The sequence below is a fragment of the Taudactylus pleione genome, unplaced genomic scaffold (assembly GCF_031769625.1).
Source record: "Taudactylus pleione unplaced genomic scaffold, aTauple2 ptg000216l, whole genome shotgun sequence".
NCBI lineage: Eukaryota > Metazoa > Chordata > Amphibia > Anura > Myobatrachidae > Taudactylus > Taudactylus pleione.
The window spans coordinates 220727-246733 of record NW_028284618.1 but is presented as its reverse complement, the minus strand read 5'-3'; the positions used below and the strand labels follow the sequence as shown (position 1 = coordinate 246733).

The 26007-nt window shown below is 48.0% G+C and overlaps 1 protein-coding gene and 1 long non-coding RNA gene across 5 annotated transcripts in view; one reads left to right on the top strand and one right to left on the bottom strand.

Moving 5' to 3' along the window:
- NEBL (nebulette) overlaps positions 1 to 26007 on the bottom strand; it is a 276780-nt gene that overhangs the window by 187567 nt on the left and 63206 nt on the right. The window lies entirely within an intron of this gene.
- Positions 17052 to 26007, top strand: part of LOC148517441 (uncharacterized) — a 44765-nt gene continuing 35809 nt past the window's right edge. Inside the window, exons 1-3 of one of the 2 annotated variants that reach the window (XR_015879284.1) lie at positions 17052 to 17408; positions 22995 to 23032; positions 24897 to 25094. This is a non-coding gene — a long non-coding RNA (uncharacterized LOC148517441). Of the gene's footprint in view, positions 17409 to 22994; positions 23033 to 24896; positions 25095 to 26007 lie in introns of those variants that run through there. The other variant, XR_015879285.1, reaches the window with a different exon arrangement.

The following is a 26007-nucleotide window of genomic DNA, read 5'->3' as shown; positions in this document are numbered from 1 at the left end:
TCCAAGCCAGGACTTGGTGTATATGAGAAATGCGGTCACACCTGCATTTTCTGGGTTTGACCGCATTTCTCCTGCCCATTATCTCTCCATGCAGGGGCGTCTTTAGAGTGGAGGAGGCCCATGTGCATCCCCCATCACGGGCCCCCTCCTCTCACTCCGGTGTCCGGCAGCCAGCTGACGCGGCTGGCTGGACACTGCAGAATCAATAGACTCTGGGCACTATTGCGCATGCGCAGATTGCCGAGGAAATGGCGCAGCCTCCATGTTCCCGGTGATCTTCTAACAGCGCATGCGCAAAACACCAGAAAAATGGCCGCTGTGGACATTTTCCGGCATTTGAACAGCGCCGACGCTGGATTTCGGAGAGGTAAGTGTGACAAAGTATGGGTGCAGGGTGTGCGGTGCGGGCCCCCCCTGTGCACCCATCATGGATATGCCCCTGTCTCCATGGCTTAGTACATCTATCCCTCATTGTTTTTATTACCTTCCATCACCCAAATCTTTCAGTCACAGGCAATGGTGCCAGGATTGCATCTGAGTTAAACTAGATGCCGTTCCCTCCCAGTTGGTGCAATGCCAGGCAGGTGAAAAATTGAGTGTGGTTATCTGATTTAGCATGTCATTATAATTCATGTTTGTACCATTACAAGCATACCTTAATGTGCATACCCTGCATTCCTTACATACTGTATGCAGGCTATATACACAATGTCAATACTGCAACAGATGTGACCATTCAACCCAGCATCAGGTGTGTCTCTCACCTCACCCCTTTCAGGGTCAACACGCCAGGTGTCAGGAAAACTCTGGCTTCATTACAAGTTTATTTTAAAAATTCTGCAACCGATGCCACGCGTAATCATAGCAGCAAGCTTTCTGTTGCACAGAGTACTAGAGGTGTGTGCCGGACAAATTTTGCTGGTTTTGGATCTAATTCGTCATCCCGTTTTGTTTTAGTTTTTGCCAAAACGCAGTGACTGGTTTTGGTTTTGGATTGTTTTCCAAAAATGTATAAAAAAAAAAGCTTACATCACATAATTTGGGCCTTTTTTGTTCCTAGAGTATTATTTACTTCAATAACATTAATTTCCAGTAATTTCCACTCAATTTTGACCACCTCACAGCTCACAATATTGTTCACAATATAGGCCAAAGGCTGGCTGGCTAAACAGAGCAGTGCCACAAATACAGAGCAGTTATTTCTGTTTGAAAATGTTTTGCAAATTAGTAATGTGATCAGTCAGCATTTTTGTTGAGCAGTTCCCCAAAATCTCTACAACCATAAAAACAGTGGGGGTCATTCAGACCCGCTCGTGAGCGCCAGTACGCTTGCAAGCGGGTCGATGTTCCCCCACTGCGCATGCGCACGATGGAGGGAACTCCGTCGTGCGCATGCGCAAGACCCGGCGAGCGAAGGGCTCTCCATCTCTCCGGGTCTCGCACCAAAGGGGGCGTGCTGTCGATGTTGATTGACAGCACGCCCCCTTTGGCGGGCGTGCCTGCCAGACGGAGGCGTTCCCATGGGAACACCTACTGTCTCAAGCTGGCCCCACTGACATCACTAGTGATGTCAGTGGGAGTGATTTTGGCTCTGAGAGCCAAAATCACTCCAGGGCTTGCGGCAGCGAGACCCTACTGCAGGGTCTCCGTCGCAAGCCAGATGGCAAGCCCGATGGTAACCCACAGCTATGCGAGCGTCCATGAGGACGCTCCAAAAAAAGGTAGGAGGGCCCTGATTCAGAGCGAGCGCTCTGGTCAGAGCGTTCAGCTCTGAATCAGGCCCAGTGTTCCATACCTATGGGTTGGATACAGTGCGGGTCGGATACAGTGCAGGTTGCATACAGTACGGGACAGAGCCGTAACTAGACTTTTTGGTGCCCTGTGCCAGAAAGAGCATTGGCGCCCCCCTCATTTTTCAAAGGGACATAATGCACCCAAAAAATGGTCATGGCTTCATGGGGAAGGGCCAGAGAAGAGATAGGAGAGGCCAGGAGATGCTGGGAATGAAATAAGAGGAAGCTACAAGCAAGAATGATAATAAACAGAAATTTGACAGGCCCAAATAGAGCCCTCTGACCTGTGGTGCCCTGTGCGATGGCACCGGCCGCACTACCCTAGCTACGGCCCTGGTATGGGATACAGTGTGGGTTGGATGCAGTGTGAGTTGGATACAGTGCGGGTTGGAGTGCAGGTCAAATACAGTGCGGGTAGGATACAGTGCAGGTTGGATACACCAATGGTGCACTTATTGTAACAGAGGGTGCCGGCGGTGTCCTCAGTGCGGGAGTGCTGGTGGTGTCAGCAGTTCAGGGGTGTCGGCAGTGCGGCGGTTTCGGCAGTGTGAGGGTGCCGGTGGTGTTGGCAGTGTGGGGGTGCCGGTGGTGTCCTTAGTGTGGGTGCTGGCAGTGTCGGGAGTTCGGGGGTGCTGATGGTGTAGACAGTTTGGGGGTGGCGGCAGTGTCCTCAGTGTGGGAGTGCTGGCGGTGTCAGCAGTGCAGGAGGGCGGTGGTGTTCTGAGTGCAGAAGTGCTGGCAATGTTGGCAGTACAGGGGAGCTGGCGGTGTCGGCAGTGCAGGGGAGCCGGCAATGTTCTCAGAGCGGGGGTGCCAGAAGTGTTGGCAGTGTAGGAGTGCTGGCAGTGTTCTGAGGGCCTGATTAAGCAGTGCAAGCTAGTGCACTGATGAAAGCAGATTCCCGATGTTTGAGAATCTGCGCAGGTCTGTGAGTTCGCTTGCAAACTGGTGGCAGACTGTCAGTGATTGACAGTCTGCTGCCGTTTGGGGGCGGCGATAGCCTCCGTTACCCGAAACAGAGGTGTGTCGCCGCTGTTGAGAGGGAGGGAAGAGGCCAGGATCTCCATCGGGTGAAGGAGATTTCCTGGCCTCTTCCTCTAAATTGCGGCAGCTGGCTGCAGGACCCTATGGGTCAACGCAGCCAGCCGATGGTACGCAGATTAACCGATGCTGCGTTGAACGCAGCTCAGTTATGTAATACACAGGGGGCGTGCATAAGGATCGCAATTGCAAAGCTGCCTGAGTGCCTGAGTGCCGGTGGTGTCCCCAGTGCAGGGATGCTAGTGGTGTCGGCAGTGCTAGGATCCGTCAGTGTCAGCACTGCAGGGGGTGCCGGCGGTGTTGGCACAGCAGGTGGCAGTGTCCTTGATGAGGAGGGGGTCGCCATCTTGTGTCCGTTTGCCCCATTGAGGTTTATGGGGGAAGCACTGATTGTGATGGCTCTCAGCCAGACAACTCTCTCAGCCAATCAGTGGTCAGGCCATTGATTTCAATGGGGCTTTTGAAGTTGGCATGCGAGCCAAAACCGGGAGATCCAACAGCAGGATCTCAAGGTTTTTTGCTTGGAAAGGCATCCGAGGCAGAAAGGGACATGCGAGCTGTGGCTCGTATCGCCTCAGATCCTGGAAGTTTGGGTGTGTTCGGATTCCAAGGAATGCAAACCGTTCATCTCTATTTATTACCAATCTGTCAGGAGATTTTTCTTACAATACCTAATTCACCTAGTGAGATTAGTCAACACCACAAATATATTCCGTTTTTAAAATAACCACGCCAAATTCTTCTGTGTGTACCCCATAAATGTATGAACATGCAATCTCACAAAGTTAGAGCTGTTTCAAAGTATGGGTAGGTCACAGTCCAGAGCGCCACCTAGTGAGGAGGTGTAGTATCTATAATTTTTTCTTTTCTACTTGAAATTAATCTAGTATTTTCATATCACTACTGTTCCTCATAACAATGGTTTCTATGTACAAGGTATGTTGAAATGACTTGGCAAGTATGTATTGTTTTTATATGAATTAAAATATGCTCAGCACCAATAATACATTTTTATTAGCATAGGGCCTGATTCAGAGCCGGACGCTCTGACAGAGCGTTCGCTCTGAATCAGGGCCGGCCTTCTTGTTTTTTAGAGCGGCCTCCTGGCCGCTCGCATAGCTGTGGGTGACCACCCACAGCGATAGCGAGCGGCCAGGAAGATGGTCGCGATGGTCAAGACCATCGCGACCATCGGGCTTGCGACGAGACCCTTGTGGTAGGGCCTCCTTGCTGAAAGCCCCAGAGAGCTTTCGGCTCTAACAGAGCCGAAAGCTCTCCCACTGACATCACTTGTGATGTCAGTGGGGCCGGCCCCAGCCGGTAGGCGTTCCCATGGGAATGCCTCCGTCTGGGCAGCCACGCCCCCGGCCCGCCCACCAAAGGGGGCGTGCTGTCACTCAACATCAACAGCACGCCCCCTTTGGTACGAGACCCGGAGCGACGGAGTGCCCGTCGCTATCCGGGTCTCGCGCATGCGCACTGGCCTACCATCGACCCGGTTGCGAGCGCACAGCGCTTCCGACCGGGTCTGAATCAGGCCCTTAACTCATACTTGTCTACTCCCGAAGCATCAGGGAGACCTCCGTACTTAGGGAAGTACCCCAGGAGACCAGGTAACCCTCCCATGTCCTGCCCACTTCCTAGGCAAATGGGGGGGCAATTATGCAAATCTCAGCAAATCGCGCCAAAATGGCCCCATCCCCTCTAGGCGATGCCACAATTCCATGCCGTTCCGACGGAACACGGCAAATAATTGGATTGCCCCCACTGCACTTTTGTGAGGCACCAACAGAGGAATACTGATTCAATTGCCAAAGAGAACTATTTTGCATATTTATGGGGAGATCGGAGATGTACTAAGTTTTTAAAAGTAATAATAGTAAAGTGGAGAGTGATAAAGTACCAACCAATCAGCTCCTAACTGTCACTTTACAGACTGTTTGAAAAATGACAGTTAGGAGCTGATTAGTTGGTAGTTTATCTCTGTCCACTTTTCAAGGCTTAGTACATCTCCCCCATTATCTTATTTACATCCAGAATGTAGAAAGAAAATAGAAAAGTACTCTCTTAGGGCCTGGTTCCCTATCGTATGCAACTGCGATTACGCGCGCAATCGGCCAATTGTTGCATTCTGCGCATGCGTGTGCATCACAGTGCGCTTGTGCAAACTAGCTATTGCGATCGGGACTGCGATCACAGTGACTACGAAGACCAATCAAGTGCCGTTTGTGGGTGGTAATGGGGGTGTAGTCAGGTGAACGCAGACGTGCCAGTGCATTTCAAAGCCACTGCATGGGTGTGCATAAATTATTCATTGCGATGGCCTACGCAGCCTGAGGCCTGATAGCGTGCGTGGAAGTTAGCAATTTCTGAGGAAGGTCAGAGCTTGTGCAAGTGCGTGAGGCTGCGATGGTACTCGATTGTACCGATGGTTTCGCAGTCTTGCTAAACATTACGGATGTGTAGTAAGTAAAGTGGGAGTCCTTATGTTATGCTGCAAGAGCATTGCGATTGCAATTAATTAGAATACTATCGCAGTTGAACTGCATGCGTAATCGCTATTGCATTCGCAGTTGGTACGGTAGTGAATCAGGCCCTTAGTTGGGGCACTCACCCTACCCAACTGAAACTAAAATGTAGCTTTTAATAATATTCTTTAAAACACATCCATAGCAGAATGCTGTAACAAGAAGTCAAGATTCAAAAAATACAGATCCAACAATAGTAAGTTTAAAAACGTATTAAATTAGGAATGGCAGACATTGATCCCGCTACTCATCCACATGGAAAGTGGGTATCAGCAGCCTGTTAGACACATCTGAGATGTAATGGTCTCGGATCCAAAGCAATCATATTTTTATACATTTTGGATAAGACCTACCCCCTCCTACATTAATCCTTCCTGTGCTTTGGGTAATCCCCTCTCCCCCCTTGGGACACGAGATTACATCCAGAATGACCTATATTTAAAGGACATTTAAGTTTTTTCTATTTTTATAAATATTATACATATTTTGATTTTCTCATATTTTGGGTTATTTTTTTATCTAACAATTTATTTATATTGATTTTTCTGCGGTTTTATCATGTTTAAGTTATTTCTCTTTGGAGTAGAATAATTTTTTATTTTTTTTTAATGTTGCACCTTAAAAGATTGATCTTTCCACTCTCTTGCTAGGCCGCTATTTATATCTATATCAGTGACCGCTATTAGAGCTGTTATTAGTGATGAGGGTCCTGAGGTACGCTAGCTTGCGTAGCATACTGTGCCTTGCGTAAAATCAGCTTGGAACACGCCCAGAAAGTGGGTGCCTGTATATATGCACCTACGGGATGCAGTTATTATGTCAACATTTACAATGTTGACAATCATTATATTGACACCACAATTTCTAGTTAAGTTGACATTATTGAAAACGCAACCTTGAACATATCTGCAGAATGTCAACATGTTTACAATGTTGACATGACGACATTCTGCACGGACCAGAGGGTTAGGCAAAAGGGGGAAGGTTGGGCACCTGGAGGGGAGGTAAGCATTAGGCACTAAAGGGGGGTTAGAGACCAGTGGTGGATTTTACCTAGGTGATGCAGCCCACCCCACCTCCAGTAAAATCCGCTACTTTAGTGAGCCAGTTGCAGTCCGTGACTATACTGGCTACACTGTGACTGGCAGTAGCTTCACATTGGAAGCTCTACCTGCCGGCCGGCTGGACCAGCAGCGGCAGCCCTCCCTCATGCAAGAGGGTAGGAGCCGCTGGCTTTAGGGACACTCACCAACGGAAACACCGCCGGACCTGCCAGAAGTCACCGTCAGCTGACTGCTAGATCTGGAAGACACCACTGGAGCCCCCGGACCTGCCGAATCATGTAAATCACCACTGGACCATCAGGAAAATTTTATTAGTGATGACATGATGAATATCGACAAAATATACCGAACCTGCACCTACAGTATGCAGAATCCTGTAACTGAGAGAGACAGGAAAAGGGTCTCACACAGACCTGCAGAAACATACTGTATGTATGCCGGCTAGGCACCAAATATTTGCACCTGCAAATACACACAGATTAGGATGATGTAAACCAGGGGCATATGCTGTCGATTCAGCATTCGATGCATTTAGAGATGACTACAGCTCTGCTTTTAGCAATTTATTTTATACCCATTTGGCCAACATTTGTGCATCAGCACCATACAGCTACCAGGGCCGTAACTAGGGTAGTGCGGCGCGTGCCATGGCACAGGGCACCGCAGGGCAGGGGGCGCTGTTCTGGCCTGTCAATTTTCTGTTTATTATCATTCTCACTTGTAGCTTCCTCTTATTTCATTCCCAGCATCTCTTGGCCTCCCCCATCTCTTCCCTGGCCCTTCCCCATGAGGCCATTCCCCTTTTTTTGGGTGCATTATGGGCCTAATTCAGACCCACTCGCGAGCGGTGAGCGCTCGCAAGCGGGTCGGTGTTGGCCCAGTGCGCATACGCACGACGGAGGTGGCTCCGTCGTGCGCATGCACGAGACCCGGATAGCGACGGGCAAGCCGTCGCTCAAGGTCTCGCTACAAAGGGGGCGTGCTGTCGATGGTGAGTGACAGCACGCCCCCTTTGGTGGGCATGCTGGGGGCGTGGCTGCCAGATGTAGGCGTTCCCATGGGAAAGCCTACCATCTGGGGCCGGCCCCACTGAAATCACAAGTGATGTCAGTGGGAGTGCTCTCAGTTCTGATAGAGCCAAAAGCACTCCAGGGCTTGCGGCAACGAGACCCTACCACAAGGGTCTCGTCGCAAGCCAGATGGTCGCGATGGTCTTGACCATCGCGACCATCTTCCTGGCCGCTCGCTATAGCGCTATACGAGCGGCCATGAGGCCGCTCTAAAAATTAAGGACGGCCCTGATTCAGAGCGAGCACTCTGTCAGAGCGTCCGGCTCTGAGTCAGGGCCTATGACCCTATTTGAAAAATGAGGGGGCGTCAATACTCTTTCTGGCACAGGGCACCAAAAAGTCTAGTTACAGCTCTGATAGCTACAGTATATCCTTGTTTGGTTTGGAAATTATTGGTTACTGACAGCTGCTGTACTTTACATTATATATTTTATTATTTATACCTAACTATGATTGGAGCACTTTGGCTACTGACCCTACCCCATAATCACACACATTTTTGTATACTTTAATATGGTCCAGACTCAGAGGCAATTTAGGGGTCAGGCCGCCCCTAGGCACGATATTATTGCCGCCCCTCCTTCACAACTGCCTTCAGCTTCCACAGTCAGGGCAGTTAAGCATACTGTACCTGCAGAGCCACCCAGCAGCAGTGACAGGCGGCACTGCAGAGACATCATGATAGTGTCACTGCAGGCTCAGGCTCCACCTCCTGGTCCCAAAGCTGAAACCTCCCGGCAGACAGCAATTAGGTATGTAGCCCCAACTTCTCCCACACCTCCTTCATGTAAGTTGCAAACCGTAACTCCCCACCCCCCTTCCCCTACTGTTGCTACTTAAAAAAAAAATCAAATGCTCTGATGTGGGGGGTTGGCAGCCTGCTGTACTGCCCCCAGGTGGCGGCGCCCTTAGCCACGTGCCTACTGGGAAATCCGCCACTCTCCGGGTTATATCAGTGTTTACTCACCTGACATTTTTGTAAAGGATTGTAATTCATATATATCATTGGTATATATATATGGAGGTGTTGTTATGGGCAACACCCCCACTTCTATAAATCCCGCACTTTAGTATATATCCCTCTGTCTGAACTACAGGGCCAAATTGACTTTGGGCGGGCTCGGGTACTGTGGGGAGCATAACTTCTGTAGGGGCACAGATACGCCCTGTAGTGTTATAAATTCCTATGGTGCACAGCAGGGCATGATCACGACGTGGCATGGTTACGCCTCCCCTGCACTCCCATCTACTATCTGCCCCAACCCCGTCTCGATGCCCCCGCTCAACTATTAGAAGTCTTTTACCATTACTGCTTTTCCTCTATTGTAATTGTTACTTAAGGCAAAGCTTTAATAAGTCGGGTTTTGCGTTTACAGCAGGAGAGCGCAGAGAAACCAGACTTTACAATAGAAATGATTATAGAATGACCATGGATATTTTTTTTCTATAACAGGAATAGAAGCCTCAGATTTACTAAGCGACATGTTTTGGATCCTCCGCAAAACCGCAGCTAAGGCTGCCCAAATAAATGATGTGCCCCTGGCAGGCGAGTTTAAAGAAATAGGGTCTGTGCAGGTTTTTCTTTAAAAAAAAATATATATATATAATATATATATATATATATATATATATATAGCACATACGATGCAGGCTGCACTCAGAGACTCCAAAAGTGTAAGAAGAAAAAGTTTTAATGCAATGTCAACGTTTCGGAAGACGAGCCTCCTTTCTCAAGACGAAAGGAGGCTCGTCTTCCGAAACGTTGACATTGCATTAAAACTTTGGGAGTCTCTGAGTGCCGCCTGCATCGTATGTGCTATTGGAGGGTGTTGCTGGTTCTACCCACAGGAGGGCACCGGAGCAAGTATAGTGCTGGAGCACTGTCACGGAGTGCCGGTCCATTGGATTGTATATATATATATATATATATATATATATATATATATAAAAATCTTAAAAATGTGAAAACAAATAAATAAATAAATGGTGTTGGGGTTCCCCCTAAATGATAACCAACACTGGGCCACTAAACTAAACTGGTAGAAAAATCAGAGTGTGGGGGACTGAAGTATGGGGTCCCACCTATTTTGTCGAAACAGCGCAGCTCCATTCATTCCTATGGAGGGTGACACCTCTCATTACAAGTGGGGTCCCAAAAGGCTAAGGACCAGATTCAGACCCGCTCGCTAAGAAGCGTTCGCACGCAAACTGACGATTTTTGCATAGTGCTCATGCATCGCAGTGCGCATGCGCAAACCAGTCCGAGCGATCAGGAAGCGTACGCTCGCTGGTGGGTGTCTGTATACACAGAGCGATCATACGCCAAGACATAGTGGGCGTGCTTATGCCTTGCCGTGCGATCGCTTGCCTTGCTGTCACATAGTCGAATTTGCATACGCATCTTGCGAGCGTACTCATATAGCGAGCGGGTCTGAATCGAGCCCTAAGTCCCATGGAATGAAAAGAACTGAACCCTTTGCAAAGTAGCAAGTAATTAATAGGTAAACGAGGGTTGGTAAGGTCTTTTAATAAAGGACTTTTATATTTGGAATGGGAGTACTGTCATTATTTTAATATTTATTTTTACAAGTTTACAACAGGTGCCAGTGGGCCTTTAATGCCCAAGCATGCTGCCACTTGGGATTCTCCAGCTGCTAAACTGGCAGCAGTCTACTTGGAAAGAACAATATTATTATTATTTACTAATTAGCCTCCATACTCACTGCATTAGGTATAGAGAGAAGAGCTGGCTGTCCTTAAGTAGGGGTTACTTTTTTGGGTGGTCCCCATTTTCCTAGTGACACAGCCCTGGGCTGGCCAGTCAAGGGCTAGTTCGCATTATGGCAGGTGAACCCTACACTGCGTGTCTCCCTGCTATAGTGTCACCTGCCCAGGATGGTTCAGCCTTGAGCTAGTCAGTGAAAAATATGGAGTGCAGTGCCGCCTGCAGCATCCTCAGGACGCTTCAGATGGTCACACTGCTGCCCTTACAGCTCCCCGGAGCATCCTGGGGATGCTCTGGGCATTGCTGTAATCACCGGCGATTGTGGCTACACCCCTGTGTGTCATCACACGGAGGGGGCGTGGCCTGCACCGTCCCGCGAATAACGTTATTAATACCAAACTGGCCCTCAGCAGAAAAAAGGTTCCCCAGCCCAGCTTTACAAGAAAGGAGCACCCAGTCCCATGCACACATTACAAGCATTTTATATGTACAATGTACAAAGGGCACTGACTCAACTCATAGCTGTAATAGACAGAAATACCTTGGAAGCTATTGCACTCCACTCCATTACTTTAGACTCCCACTGAGCTCTCACACTACCACACATGGTACAGATGTTCAAAATATAACCTATCCAGAGCCCGCCAGGGCTGTAACTAGGAATATGTAAACGGTGCCGTTGCCCAGGACACAGGGCCAAAATCAGGGGGGTGCAGCTGGTACTAATGTGCCGGGCTCGGTCACAGGAGGATGTGTGCACCTTCAATTACATCCGCCTTTATTTATCACATGCATTTCTGAGTAATGTACTTGAACCCAGGATCTCACACATTGCAGTCAGACACTATACACATGAAGCTATATGTTCCTGTATAGATCGGCAGCCTGCCGCTCTGCTGCAGAACACCGTGCAGCCTGTACACCCATCCGGAGAGTCCTCAGGATGCTCAGGGCAGTGCTGTACTTTGGTGTTGGCAGCTTGGCCCCTTCAATATGGTGTAACGTGTCCAGGGCAAGTAAAGGGCACAAAAACGCCCTGCTACAGCACTGAAGAATGGGTAGCTGTTCGTGCTTAACACAGACATCAGCAAACCACATAGTGGATGTGAGCGGGAGGACCAATCACTAGTTGCATTCATGAGATTGTGGCTAGAAGACTGGAGACCATATTTATCAAAAGGTGACTATTCCCAGCAAAAATAGAAATTTTCCCCAGCAGAGATAGGGTTTTATATTTTCACATCACCCTCTACATCATTGGACTTTGCAAAGCGAGGTCTTTTTGAAACAAAATTATATTTTTGACATGATGGGTCCTTAACCAGCAGCATCACATTCCAACTCTCTGACACAAGATATTAGAGCAGCCACAGGAGACTTGCAGTGAGTGGAAGGACGAATCACAAGCCACAATCTCATGAATGCAGCTAGTGATTGGTTCTCCTGCTCACACCCTACGTGGTTTGCCAATCTGTATGAAGAACAAGCGCTTACCCAGGCTCTGGAAAGGGTTGTTGTAATAAAATGTTACAAGGTAGTAGTTTAAGAGAGGAAAACTGGCACATTTAATTTTTCTATATTTGTAAGTGCCAATTAGTAATAAGTAGAGATGTGTGCCAACTCCCGTGTTTTGGTTTTGGATCCGGATTCATCTTTGTGTTTTGGTTTTGGATCTGTATTTCTTTATTTATTTTTAATATATTAATGACATAATTTGACCTGTTAGCAGGCAATCCAAAACCTGGGTTCGGTATTTAAATCCGAGTTCTGAACCGCGTGAAGATTCGAACTGAAATTTGGTTATTATTGGTTCTCTTAGAGCCGGACCCGCACATCTCTACTAGTAAAGTGGTTGGTAATCACTGTTAATCATTTTCTCCTGCCTTCTGATCAACAAAAAACATTTAAATTGATCAGCAACTGTGTAGCACTAAGGGATTTAAGATTGCCGAAACAATGTTGAAAGTAAAAAGAAAAAAAAAGAATTGCAGACAAAAATGTGTCCTAATTTTAAGTAGATGATTTCTAGGATCTGTAATAAATGTTACCCCTACTTATACCCCTTTTCCACCTAAATTCAGGGTCTGACCCGGAGTTGGAACAAAGGGACTGATTCAGAGCCGCTCGTAAGCAGCTGCTCGTTGGTTCCGAGCGATGTTTGAACTGCACATGCGTACGGATCATAATACGCATGCCTGAACCAGTCAGTGCGGCCGAAAATCGTTTGTTCGCTAAATAGCGAATGCCTGCTATTTTGAGTGACAGGAGGAGGCATATGTGGGTGGTAACAGGGGAAGGTGCTTGAAAACGGGGTGTGGAGATCCGAACGCAGGCGTGCTTAAAGGTCAAAACGGGCGTTTTATGGATGTGCATAATTAATACAGCAGCGTCATTGACCACGTCACTGGGTTATTTTATAGCCTGATCTGCTTGCAAGATTGCGGTAGGAAAAACCAACCACAAGAATAGCGAGCAGTTCATACGCTGGTCGATGTACTCGATTAATCTAATAAATAGCGGACATGACGTAGGATGCGAGCGGCCAGGGGGCGTAGTTTTCCAAAAAACGACCGCAAGTTTTGTTCGCTCGCTCAGACCTAGAGGCGTGAACAGAGCGAACTGTTCATTTGAATAGCCACCCCTTTTTACTGAACGAGCGAGCGCAAATAGCGTCCGGCTCTGGATGAGGTCCAAAGTTCCTATCCGGATCAGACCCGGAATTTTGCCGGCGCCGACTTGGGATATTCCCGAGTCAGCGCCGCTCACACCGCAGTCGGGTCTGCATAGACCCGGCTTTTGCGGAGTGAAAGTGGTCACTTGGAGATGACATCATCTCCAAGCGCCACTGAAGCCGGACCAATCGACCGGCAAGCAGCGCACTCCAGGTCATCGTGACCCGGAGTGCACTGTTCTCATAGCAGGGTTTCACGGGCTATGCCCGTGTTAAACCCTGCTAGTTACCTGGGTTGGATTGCCGGGTCACTCGACCCGGCGATCCAACTCTCTCCCCTTTTACACCAGGGAGCTGCCCGGGTTAACCCTTCAAAAACCCGGGTTTTAGCTCCGGTGTAAAAGGGGTATAAGTGACAAAATAATTCTAAAATAAATGTGCTGAACAAAACAGATCAGCTCACGTTTGTCCGAATATGCAGTAGTGGGGGGTGCACCGTATTCTTTGAGGTACAATGTTGTCCCTTAAGCCGATACACACTATAAGATATATCGCACAATATATGGTTCTGACGCGGATGGGAACGATATATCATGCAGATCGATATGCCATGCACAGCAGATGGGACCATGCAATGAACCACGCCATGCTGCTACATGCAGTATGGAACAATGTATTGCGCCGTCGAACACTGGATTGTATAGTGTGTACGGCATAAGCGATATATCGTTCCATCGCATTGTGCTGTCACTGGGTACACACATCGTAGGGTGTACCCAACTTATGGGTGCGTTCCATCTATGTGGCAGGTAGGGTTATATGGCAATAGGTGTGAGAAGGGTTAAGTATGAAGCTGTAAAAAAAAATCTAACAGTTGTTACATTCCTTTAAAATTGTAAGTTAAAAATAAAAAAAGACATTGATGAGATGCTGACTAAAACAGTATAGTAATAAGGACATATTAGAAAAATGTAATATAATAATTGCTTGTAGTATATGACTGGATTCTATCAGAATCAGCTATTCAGTTAGGTATGTATAAAACGGGTTGGGTATAGATTGCCGGCAGTCAGGATGCCGCTGGTCAGAATACCGACAGTGGCATCCCGACAGTCAGAATCCTGACACACAGGTAAGTATGCTAGCACTAACCCTAACTTCTACCCTAACCCTCCCTCCCCGGTGCCTAAACCTAACCTCCACCCCTAGTGCCTAAGCCTAACCTCTCCCTCCCTGCACACTAAACCTAACCCTCCCTCCCCGGTGCCTAACCCTAACCCTCCCCCTAGTGCCTAACCCTAACCATGCACCCTAAACCTCTCCTAACTGCCAATACTTACCTTTGGGGTGGCGGTCCGGATACTGGTGCCGCGATCCTGATGCTGTCTGGATTTCGGCGCCGGTACTAACACCATCGGCATACCGCACGCCGGGATGCCGACTACATCCCATCAGGCTTGCCTACCCTCCCGATTTGGCCGGGAGCCTCACGAATATCGGGTGCCACTCCTGGCCCGCCCAGAAAGGCAGGCAAGCCTCCCGGCGGCCGCCGACCCTCCCGGCTCCCCCCCCCCCAGAGTAAAGATAGAAACCCCAGCAGCGGGGGAGCCGGTGACGCGATTCGTGTTGAATCTCGTCATCGTTGCCCCGCCCCCGGCTTCACAATGCTGTTAATTTGGGCATTGTAAACATGGGGCAGAGCCGTGATGATGCAATCGTGTTGTCATACCCTCAGTCTCAGACCCCCAATACTTCATCATTGCCCGCTCACACCTATCCCTGGAAAGAGCAGATATTCAGCTCCCTCCCGGAAGTAGCTTAAATTCTGTCTAGCAATTGCACGCTACAGATGAGGGGAGGCCCTGCCCCTCTTACAGCTCTTAAGCTGGGTACACACTATACGATGGAGTGATCTAGTGATGAGATATAACGATACATCGCGCTGCCATACACACTACACGATCTGGCATACATCAGCGTGATGAAACGTTACATGCTGCATGTTAAAACACTGCGTCGACCGGGAATCTTCCAATCTGATGTGCTGCACAGAAAATGGGATGATTCAATGAACACTGGGCCTGATTCAGACCCGGTCGCAAGCGCTGAGCGCTCGCAACCAGGTCGATGGTTGCCCACAGTTCATGCGCACGATGGAGCCAGGTCCGTCGTGCGCATGCGCGAGACCAGGCTAGCGACGGGCACTCCGTTGCTCTGGGTCTCGCACCAAAGGGGGCGAGCTGTCGATGTTGAGTGACAGCTCACCTCACTTGGTGAGGGGGCCGGGGGGGTGGCTGCCCAAACGGAGGCGTTCCCATGAGAATGCCCCTGCCGTTTGGGGGCGGCCCCACTGACATCACAAGTGATGTCAGTGGAGAGCTTCCGGCTCTATTAGAGCCGAAAGCTCTCTGGGGCTTGCGATGGGCGAGACCCTGCCACAAGGGTCTCGTTGCAAGCCCGATGATCAAAACCATCGCGACCATCATCCTGGCCGCTCGCATTAGCTGTGGGTGGCCACCCACAGCTATGCAAGTGGCCAAGATGCCGCTCCAAAAAAAAAAAAGCCCGGCCCTGATTCAGAGCGAACACTCTGTCAGAGCGAGCGGCTCTGACTCAGGCCCACTGACCGGGAATGACGGCTTGGGCATACTCACTATTCCATGTGTACGATATAGCGCCCCGATCCACGACGGGACAATAGATCGTATAGTGCTAGACAGACATAGGACCTGCCCCATCTGCCTCCGCCCCACCTTATCACACCTCCACACACCTGCAGCCCACTCCACCTGCCTCCGCCCCTACAACTCATACTTACCTACTTTTGAAAAAGCATTTCAGGGAGATTGTGAAAGCAACACATTTGAGCGCGGCGGTAAAGTGGACGTGTACTGCTACATCTGAGAGGTGTGCGATAAAGTTGACTTATATCCAAAATGTATATGAGCCCCAATCATTGGGGGAGATGCATGAAGACAAGAAATATCAGGGCGCTTAAATAACACTTGTATTATATGTAGCTGCAGCAGTTTAAAATAAAGCGAAAATTGCAACCCCACACAACACTAGAAAATGAAGAAAACTGCGCTAATATACAGACAAAATGAATACATTTATTAAATAAAAAAGTAGAATAAAAATACCAAAAAATAAATAGTTGTCAACAATAATGCATATATATAGATGAATGGTGGATGGAATTAGTGAACCACTAAAATTAACCACAGAAGTATCTGAGGATTATAATGATATCCATTAGTCAAGTACAATTAATGGCCCTCATTCAGAGCCGTACACTCTGAGCAGAGCGCACGCTCTGAATGAGGGCCGGCCTCCATGAAAATGGAGCGTCCTTCTGGACGCTCGTATAGCTGTGGGTCACCACCCACAGGCTATACGAGCGTGCATTTTGATGGCCGCGATGGTCGAGACCATCGCGACCATCGAAACTGCGAGCCGGAGCCTGCGGTTGAGGTTTTCAACCGCAAGCTCCGGAGTGATTTTGGCTCTATCAGAGCCAAAATCACTCCCACTGACATCACTAGTGATGTCAGTGGGCCGGCTTCTGACGGGAGGCGTTCCCGTGGGAACGCCCCCGTCAGGGAGGCACGCCCCCGGCACGCCTACCAAAGGGGGCGTGCTGTCAATCAACATCGACAGCACGCCCCCTTTGATCAGACACAACGAGCGAAGGACTTTCATTCGCTCGTCGCGTCTGGCGCATGCGCACGACGGAGCTCCCTTCGTCGTGCGCATGCTCAGTCCATAACATCGACCCACTTGTGAGCGGACAGCCGCTCGCGAGTGGGTCTGAATCAGGCCCAATGTGTCCTAAATTATATATACATTCTTTATTATATGACTGTTCTAACGATTTTATACGTTTATAGCTAATAGTTATTAATTATTCTTATTGATTTATACATATTGGCATTTTTATTATGTTATTTTTACAACTACTTTTGTCTCTGTTTTGTATATAGAAATATCTAGGTATATCTATACAAGTAGGATTTCTCTATGTGAACTAAATAGACATACTAATGAGACAGCACATGGTTAATACACCTGTTTCTATTTATGTTTGAAGTGCTTTACAAAGCTCCCTTTATAAGGGAGGGATCTTTTGGTATGGGCATAAGCTTGAAAAAGTCCCGAGACGGGATGAAATGCGTAGCTGCCCGTATCCACTACAATTGTTTTACCCTGTAACCAGCTCCTGCATGTGCCAATGCCCGCAGCCTTTATTTGATGTGGAGAGATCAGAGAAGCCAACGGTATAGAGAGGTCTGATAAGCCGCGGCCGCGCTTATCCACCCATCCAATATTTCCTGCATCCTCTCCGGGCTTGATCATCACTACTTATTATTTTATCTGCAGCCGGATAGAGAGCCTACCATCTGATCCCTACAGCCGTGAGACACGGAGGCTGCCTTACTCTCCGGCTAGCAGTCTCCACCGTACAGCCGGACAGAGAGCCGCGCTGTTAACATCAGCTGCCATCTGTGACTTTGAGGTTGGTCAGTGTTCAAAGCTTATTTTTATATCATGCGCCCGACAGGGTGACACTCTGACTTTTGCTATTTACCAACCACCTCTCTACACAATATATATCACAGACAACACATTATTGTGGACACTTAAAAAGGATACCTTTATTGCAGGCTTGCGGTTACAGTGTTGCAACAAGAAGCTATTAATAAATTATATACAATCAAGTGGCTAAACATTTTCCATTGATGCTACTGAACTTTTGCTACACAACGGCTGTTGTTCAATAACTCTTAATACAGCAATATTTGCATCATCTATACTCATCAGTGAATCTATTCAATATAGATACACTCATTGTGTATTACGTGCTCTTTATTGTCTAATATATGCCATTTTTCATATGTACTTTATCTTATAATACCTATATTGTTGATATCATTATAATCCTCAGATACTTCTGTGGTTAATTTTAGTGGTTCACTAATTCCATCAACCATTCATCTATATATATATATGCATTATTGTTGACAACTATTTATTTTTTGGTATTTTTATTCTACTTTTTTATTTAATAAATGTATTCATTTTGTCTGTATATTAGCGCAGTTTTCTTCATTTTTGGGAGATGCATGAAGCCCAGAAACGGTATCAGCGCACGTTAGGTGCGCTGATACCGCTTCTCCCCGATGTATTATCGGGTGTCTGGTCGGTAAATGACAGGGGCGCTATGCACCCCTGTCATTATCGGCACTGCTATCTACAAGATAGCAGCGCCGATAGCCTGGGCCATGCACGGTCAGATCACCTGACCGTTCGGCCCGCTGTAGCTGTCGTTATCGACTGCTACAGCCTGTCATTGCCCTATCCCCACAGCAGGGACAGCGCTGTCCCTGCTGCGGCGGCTGCTGGCTCCAGGCTGCACGCGGGGATCTCGCGATACTTGTGAGATCCCGCGCATGCTCAGTGGAGCCGGCCGGGACAGAGACACAGGACATCAGCACTAGGCTGATGCGCTGCTGTCTCTAGCGGGTAGAGCCAGAGGGGGGAGTTTACGCCCCCCTCTCCGGCCGATGAGATGTATATATAACAGCTTCATAATGGGGGAAGGGCAGGGTCAGAACTATGGGAGACTATTGCCCACAATATGTTCACCCCACTTAGGGCTGTAAATATGTACCCTTAGTGTACCGTCACGGTCGCACAATACATGACACCACTTCCCGGCACCTGAGAAGCTACCATAACCATATACTAGTGGAGGGCTCCGTGTCACACCATCAGATGCCGCTTCCTTCTATCTATAGCCTGTCCCCGCTCATTGATGTCACTGGTCCTCAGCAGCTTATCATGCCATTGTGACTCTGGCGCCCCCCGTCCCACTCCTCCCTGGTGGCAGCTCTAGCCGCGGACCTGTGCAGTGGACCCGAGCATAAGCGTGGCTGAAGATCTTCCAGGAGCTGGATGTCAACAAGGATGCACCAGATGGAGCTGCGGGTAAGAGTGCATGGGAGGCGGGGGCCTGGGGCATCACCAACTGAGTCTGGGGGCAGATCTTTAGTGGAGCAACTTCCCAGCATGTGAAGCAGTCAGCAGTAGACTAGGCATTTTGTGATTTGTAGTTCCAGTCTTACAGTAGCAGTCTTACAGTATCTTGAATCAAACTCAGGGCCTGATTCAGAGCCGGACGCTCTGACAAGAGCGCTCGCTCTGAATCAGGGCCGTCCTACCTATTACTGGAGCGGCCTCCTGGCCGCTCGCATAGCTGTGGGTGACCACCCACAGCTTATGCGAGCGGCCAAAAAGATGGTCGCGATGGTCAAGACCATCGCGACCATCGGGCTTGCGACGAGACCCTGCGGTAGGGTCTCGCTGCCGCAAGCCCAGGAGCGCTTTTGGCTCTATCAGAGCCAAAAGCACTCCCACTGACGTCACTAGGGCCGGACCCAGATGGTAGGCATCCCCATGGGAATGCCTACCGTCTGGGCAGCCACGCCCCCGGCAGCTTATGCGAGTGGCCAAAAAGATGGTCAAGACCATCACGACCATCGGGCTTGCGACGAGACCCTGCGGTAGGATCTCGCTGCCACAAGCCCAGGAGCGCTTTTGGCTCTATCAGAGCCAAAAGCACTCCCACTGACATCACTAGTGACGTCAGTGGGGCCGGACCCAGACGGTAGGCATTCCCATGGGAACGCCTACCGTCTGGGCAGTCAAGCCCCCGGCACGCCCACCAAAGGGGGCGTGCTGTCATTCACCATCGACAGCATGCCCCCTTTGGTGCGAGACCCATAGCGACGGCTTGGCCGTCGCTATTCGGGTCTCGCGCATGCGCACGACGAAGCTCCCTCTGACGTGCGCATGTGCACTAGGGTACCATCGACCCACTTGGGAGCGCTCGCGGGCGGGTCTGAATCAGGCCCTCAGTCCTCAAAGCCCCATCATCAGGTGGTTTTCACCTGTATCAGGAGGGCTCCCCACCCCACATCAGGTGGCTTTCCCCTCCATCAGGAGGACTCTGAGCCTAATTGCACTATACAGGTCACTATCTTATCTGTGACTAACGCATAGCTGTATATACCCGAAAAAGGGTGCTTTGAGGGGATATCCTGCAAATAGAAATATAGATAGATATGCACCATATTTATTTTCCCTTTTTTTTAGGGTGGGGGGCACCTGGGGAAGGGTACAATCAGGGATATTGTTAGACTCTTCAGGGAGTCAGGAGATTGCTGCTATTTCAGGGATTCTCGCTGACAATCAGGGAAAGTTGGCAAGTATGCCAGACCTCCACCCACCTGCAGCCTGCCCGCAAGCCATTCTAAGGGGTCCGTTTACTAAGTCTTGGATGGAGATAAAGTGAACGGAGATAAAGTACCAACCAAACAGCTCCTGTCTTTTGTTTAACCACTTGCCTGGAATGGTCACATTTTTCTGACCACACCAGGCAGTGCGTTATCTGATCTGGTCACAATAATTCAACCAGTCAGATAAGCAGTGTGGGGGGCTGCAGGACGAGAATCCACCCGCAGCTGCTGCTCTCAGAGGGACCTGCCGTGCTGCCGAACACTGCTTATCAGTCAGAACAGCAGGACCCCCCACAGCAGGACCTCTCACACTCTAGGGGGGTGAGGGGGGGTAATTTTATTTAATCTCTGCTGCCGTTAGGGAAAGTAAATTACCCCCCCCCCCCCCTCACCCATCTAGAGTGCACCTGGTAGATAAAGCCGCTGGGAAAATGAAAGTTGCAATGGTCGCAATGTTTCCGATGTTGGTTATCCGATGTTTCGATGTTGTTGTTTTCTTAATTAAATCCTTTTGGATAAGTTGAAATACATGTTCTTCACCTATGGAGAATTTCTGAGCAGTTTTTAGAAAAATAATTAGACAGTTAAGTGGTTAAACACAGCCTGTGACATGACAGTTAGGAGCCGATTGGCTGGTACTTTATCTCCATCCAAGGATTAGTACATAGCCTCCTCAGGGTAAGTAAGCAGAGCTGGCCCATAGAATAGTGGGACATGGTGAGAGACGGAGAGAGAGAGAGAATATGGGTAAAGCGAGAGAGTGAGATGGGAAGGGGAGAGAAAGAATAGGGGGAGACAAAGAGACAGGGATGGGTCGGAGAGAAAGAGAGAATAGGGTGACAGTGGTAGAAACACGGGGGTATATTTACTAAAGTGCTGGTTTTTAGAAGTGGAAATGTTGCCCATGTCAACCAATCAGATTCTACCTTTCATTTATCTAGCACTTTCTAGAAGATAATAGCTAGAATCTGATTGGTTGCTATGGGCAACAACTCCACTTCTAATAAAAACCCGCACTTTAGTAAATATACACCTGGGAGAGAGAAAGCGATAGAGACGGAGAGAGATAATACAGGGAAACGAATGAGAGAGAATTGGGGGAGTCAGGAGGAGAGAGATGAGAAGGTAGAGGAAAAAAAATCTGTACAATAGCTAGCGATCCAGCAAAAAAAAAATATATATATTATATATAGGGTGAATCGTTCAGTAAATGAACAGTTAAGGGAAATCTCATATTTAAACTATTACGAGACGTGTGTCATCATTATTACTATGTATACTTTAAAATACATTTTTGGTTTAAAAATTGAGGGAGTGATTAGAATTTTACAAATAAAAAATACAGGAGAGGTGTATAAATTACCAGTGAATGAACGCACAATGCTAGTAAATGAACAGACAAGTCCAGTTAAATGAATAATATGACTTCCATCAATAAAACACAATCAAAAGATCTAATCTAAGATTGTATGCACTAAAAAGTAACATTACTGTGTTAAACCTGAAAATGTTCATTCACTGGCTGATTCACCCTATATCTATATACATACCGATACTCCATTACCGGGACTGACGTATAGTAGCTGGGGCGCTATATAGATCCTTATTTGTGTTTGTGGCGCCACACTCCCATTTCATAGACTTTTAATTGAAAAGTAGATTTGTTACAGGTACATGTATGACACCAAGTGGAGATGTTTATCTCTATTGAGTTATAAGTTGCCGTCCTTGTAAAACAGGTCTATTTTCATTAGGAGTCTAGATAAAACCTGTAAATCTTTTATGTTGCATCTTCCCATGAATCACTGGCAGTCATGTATAACATTGTAATCTCTGTTTGCTTATTTTCACTCAGAATGATGTATTAAACATGCAGAGAGTAACTGTTGTAAATCTAGTAATACTACAGTGAATAGGGAGGAATGTACAAGCTTAAGCTTATCAGATGGGCGATTACTGTGATCCGATGCTGCGTCTTCGGGCCCAGCACTCAGATCGCAGATGCAATTAGGAGGCGTATTTTTCCCGCAAATGCCTCCTGCGGCATTACCATATGTTAGCATCGGCATCGCTGCTGCGTCCATCTCTGAATCAGGCCCTAAATCAGGGGACGGGGAACTGTTTTTCTGCTGAGGGCCATTTTGATGTATATAACATTATTCGCAGGCCTGGTGCAGGCCACGCCCCCTCCGTGTTACATCACACAGGGACGGGGCCACAATCGCCGGTGATTACAGCAATGCCCGGAGCATCCTAAAGATGCACCGGGAGCTGTAAGGGCAGCAGTGTGACCATCCGAAGCGTCCTTAGGACGCTCCAGGCAGCACTGCTGCATGATTCTGGCTGCAGGTGCCATTCTAGATGAGGCTAGCAGAATAAAGTTCCGAAGGCCAGAACAAATGCTTCAGCGGGCCTTATATGGCCCCCAGGCCTGAGATTGCCCATCCATGCCCTAAATACATGACAAGAGTACTGGGCAAGACAAACATACTGCATCATACAAGAAAGAAATTGTTGAAAAGTGCACGTGAACGTTTGCTGAACATTATTGGAGCACTTCAGGTAGATGTAGCCCTCCTTTTTACCACTACAGACAGGATATAAGGTGATTACTATTCGCTTGGATATAAGTGCCTCCACCCAAACTATTATTGGTCGTCTGGGAAACCTGGTAAATTAATGGTGTGATGTACAATGGGAAAACATGAAATCCTATTGTATGTGTACATTCATTTAAGATGCATATGACATATAATAATACTTATTTTTATGATTTACCACCGCTGTCCTTTCTTCTTTTGTAGGAGGCCGCCGACTGGGATCCTTCCTGACTTTCACTTAAGTAAGTATAGCTCAACAATTAACAATTACCAGTTCTTAGTCTTTAGAAAATAATAAATCAAAGACATGCACAGATATTACACACTTGCAATACAGTATCGATTACAGAATATAATATTATTCTCATCTAGCATTTCTATAGAGTCCTTTACCCCTATCCAGTTCTGCTGTACCTCAAAGGGAATGTCTCTTATAAATATCCCGTGGTAGAATGTCACTTTGCTACATGGAAACACAAAGTCTTGTATACGTCTCCCTATACTGATGTAAAGTTTCGGCAAAGTTATTATACTTTCTCCGGGATTATCTTGCTCCGCAACTCATAGGTATAAAGTAATTCAACCTTCCTGAAAGGAAAATGCTCCCCTGTGGGAATTGGGGCAGAGCCAGAGTAGTAAGCGATATGATATATCAGTATTTCAATTTGTTATAGGATGCTAGGGAATATTACCCGGGACTTTAAACTCCCACCTTTCTGTGACAATAATTCCCCGGTGGCAGTACTGGCTGGTTTCACGAGTAGGTATTATGGGCTGCCGTTGTAAAGAGGATTAGTGTAATCTGCTAAATTGTTATAAAATTTCTTCTTAATGTTGGCTGTGCACTCCTACATTTCCTGTACACCTTAGTCTGCTCCCTTGTATATATTAATCCTCCGTTAATATAACGCCTGTAACTTGTAAAATCCTTAGATTAAATGATAAGAGTTATTTTTACTTCAGCGTTCCTGCTTATAACTGTGAAACAGTCTATATGGATGCCCTGTGGCTGTTTACTTCAGGGGCTATATTCACTGTCAATGTTCCTGGCTTATACAGTGAGACAGTCTATAGGAATGCCCTGTTGCTGCTTTAATCCTGGGGCTATATATATTTCTCCTTTACTGCCATGGAATATATATATGTGGGGATGCAGGAATAGATTACTCAATCACTATCACTGCAGCGCTGCTGGGCACAGAGAAATCGCCTTCTGAATCCTTGTCTACAGGCAAGGCTTGGAGCTGCTGCTGCTCTAGTATTTCAGAGCCCCGCCTCCGACTCCTATTGGCTGCTGGCCGAATCCCCCTGTGGCCATCACAGAGAGTTCCCTGTGACCACTTCCGCCGCCTCTCAGTGCGGCTGAGGGGAAGGTCTTCCTGTCACTCCCCCGTCCTCCGGAGCCGGACCCCACCAGCGCGCCATGCCGCTGGAGCTGTGGATCGCCTCTGGCTCCCACACAGAAGCCCCACGCTGGCACCGCTATCGCCGACCAGAGCGCCTATGCTCATAGAGGTCAGTGCGATGCGGTCACTGGAGGGGGGAACAGCAGACTGACTCAGTGGCGCTAGCGCAGCCCTTAAGTACCTTCTCTCATGCCGCGCAACCTCCCTGCCTTCCCGCTCTCCTCGCGAGCTCCCTCTCTCCCTGCTCGCGCTGCATCTGGAAGCTTCCAGTGCTTGCGCTCCCTGTGTCAAACCAGCCCAATGTAGGTGCTCCAAAACGCCATCACTGCTCCTGCTGTGGCTCTATCCCTCCCCTCACATTCTTAACAATAAATATATACACTTTCATTTCATATACAACCTTATAATATAAACAGATCAATGTATGCTTATCCTATCCCTATATATGTGTGTGTATATATATATATATATATATATATATATATATATATACATATACACATATATATGTGGGTATCAATGTGTCACAAAATGCACCAAGGTGCCAGACCGCACTCTCAATGCATTCAATGCACATCAACCCCAATATGTACTTATTCTAGTTTACCCTAGGGTTAATAGGGCTACATAGAGCAGGACTCGCATTTCAAATGTGCTCATAGACAACGGCTCACAGAGTAATTGCTGGTTACTTGTGCAGAACTCCAGTTGTGTGGAATGAAAAGATGGATGAAACTAGGAGAAACCTGCATCAAGACATAAAGGTCCATTTACTAAGCGCTGAATACACAGACGTTTACATTTTGAGTAACTATTGGCCCATCTCACTACCCGCTTAATGGTTTGGGAAGTCCTAACGTACAAATGCTTATTGTGGGACTGAGATATCAGTTGGAAATATGCATGTTGGAAAATATTAAAATGTAATTCAAATTTCTTTCTATATTTACCTTCATATCTAACTAAAAAAACCAATGCTTATTTTCCTGCCGGAACACGGAGGAACTGAATTCTGGCACCTTTCTGTCCCCACAACAGGCAAGTGAGCACATAGATAAATGTACATTATTATTACACTGTCAATCACTGCAAGTAAGAGGGAAATTCTGCCCAAGCTGCCTTTAGTGGTAAATCTGAGCATAAACTATATTACCTGTTACACAGTTGGGTAGACATTGCGGAAGTACCTGGTAACAGTTAACATATATAGGGGTCTATTTACTAAGCAGTGTTAGGAAACATAGTGAAAAGTGATAAGAAAGTGATAAGGTGCCAGCCAATCAGCTCCCAACTGTCATCTCACAGGCTGTGTTTGAAAAATGACAGTTGGGAGCTGATTGGCTGGCACCTTATCACTTTTCACTCAGGGCCTAATTCAGACCCGCTCGCGAGCGCTGAGCGCTCGCAAGCGGGTCGATGGTGCCCTAATGCGCATGACGGAGGGAGCTCCGTCGTGCGCATGCGCAGGACCCACATAGCGACAGCCAAGCTGTCGCTATGGGTCTCGCACCAAAGGGGGCGTGCTGTCGATGGTGCGAGACCCATGGGAACGCCTACCGTCTGGCTCCGGCCCCACTGACATCACTAGTGATGTCAGTGGGAGTGCTTTTTGCTCTGATAGAGCCAAAAGCACTCCTGGGCGTGCGGCAGCAAGACCCTACCGCAGGGTCTTTTTGGCCGCTGCATAAGCTGTGGGTGGTCACCCACAGCTATGCGAGCGGCCAGGAGGCCGCTCCATTTTTAGGTAGGAGGGCCCTGATTCAGAGCAAGCTCTCTGGTCAGAGCGTCCGGCTCTGAATCAGGCCCTCTGT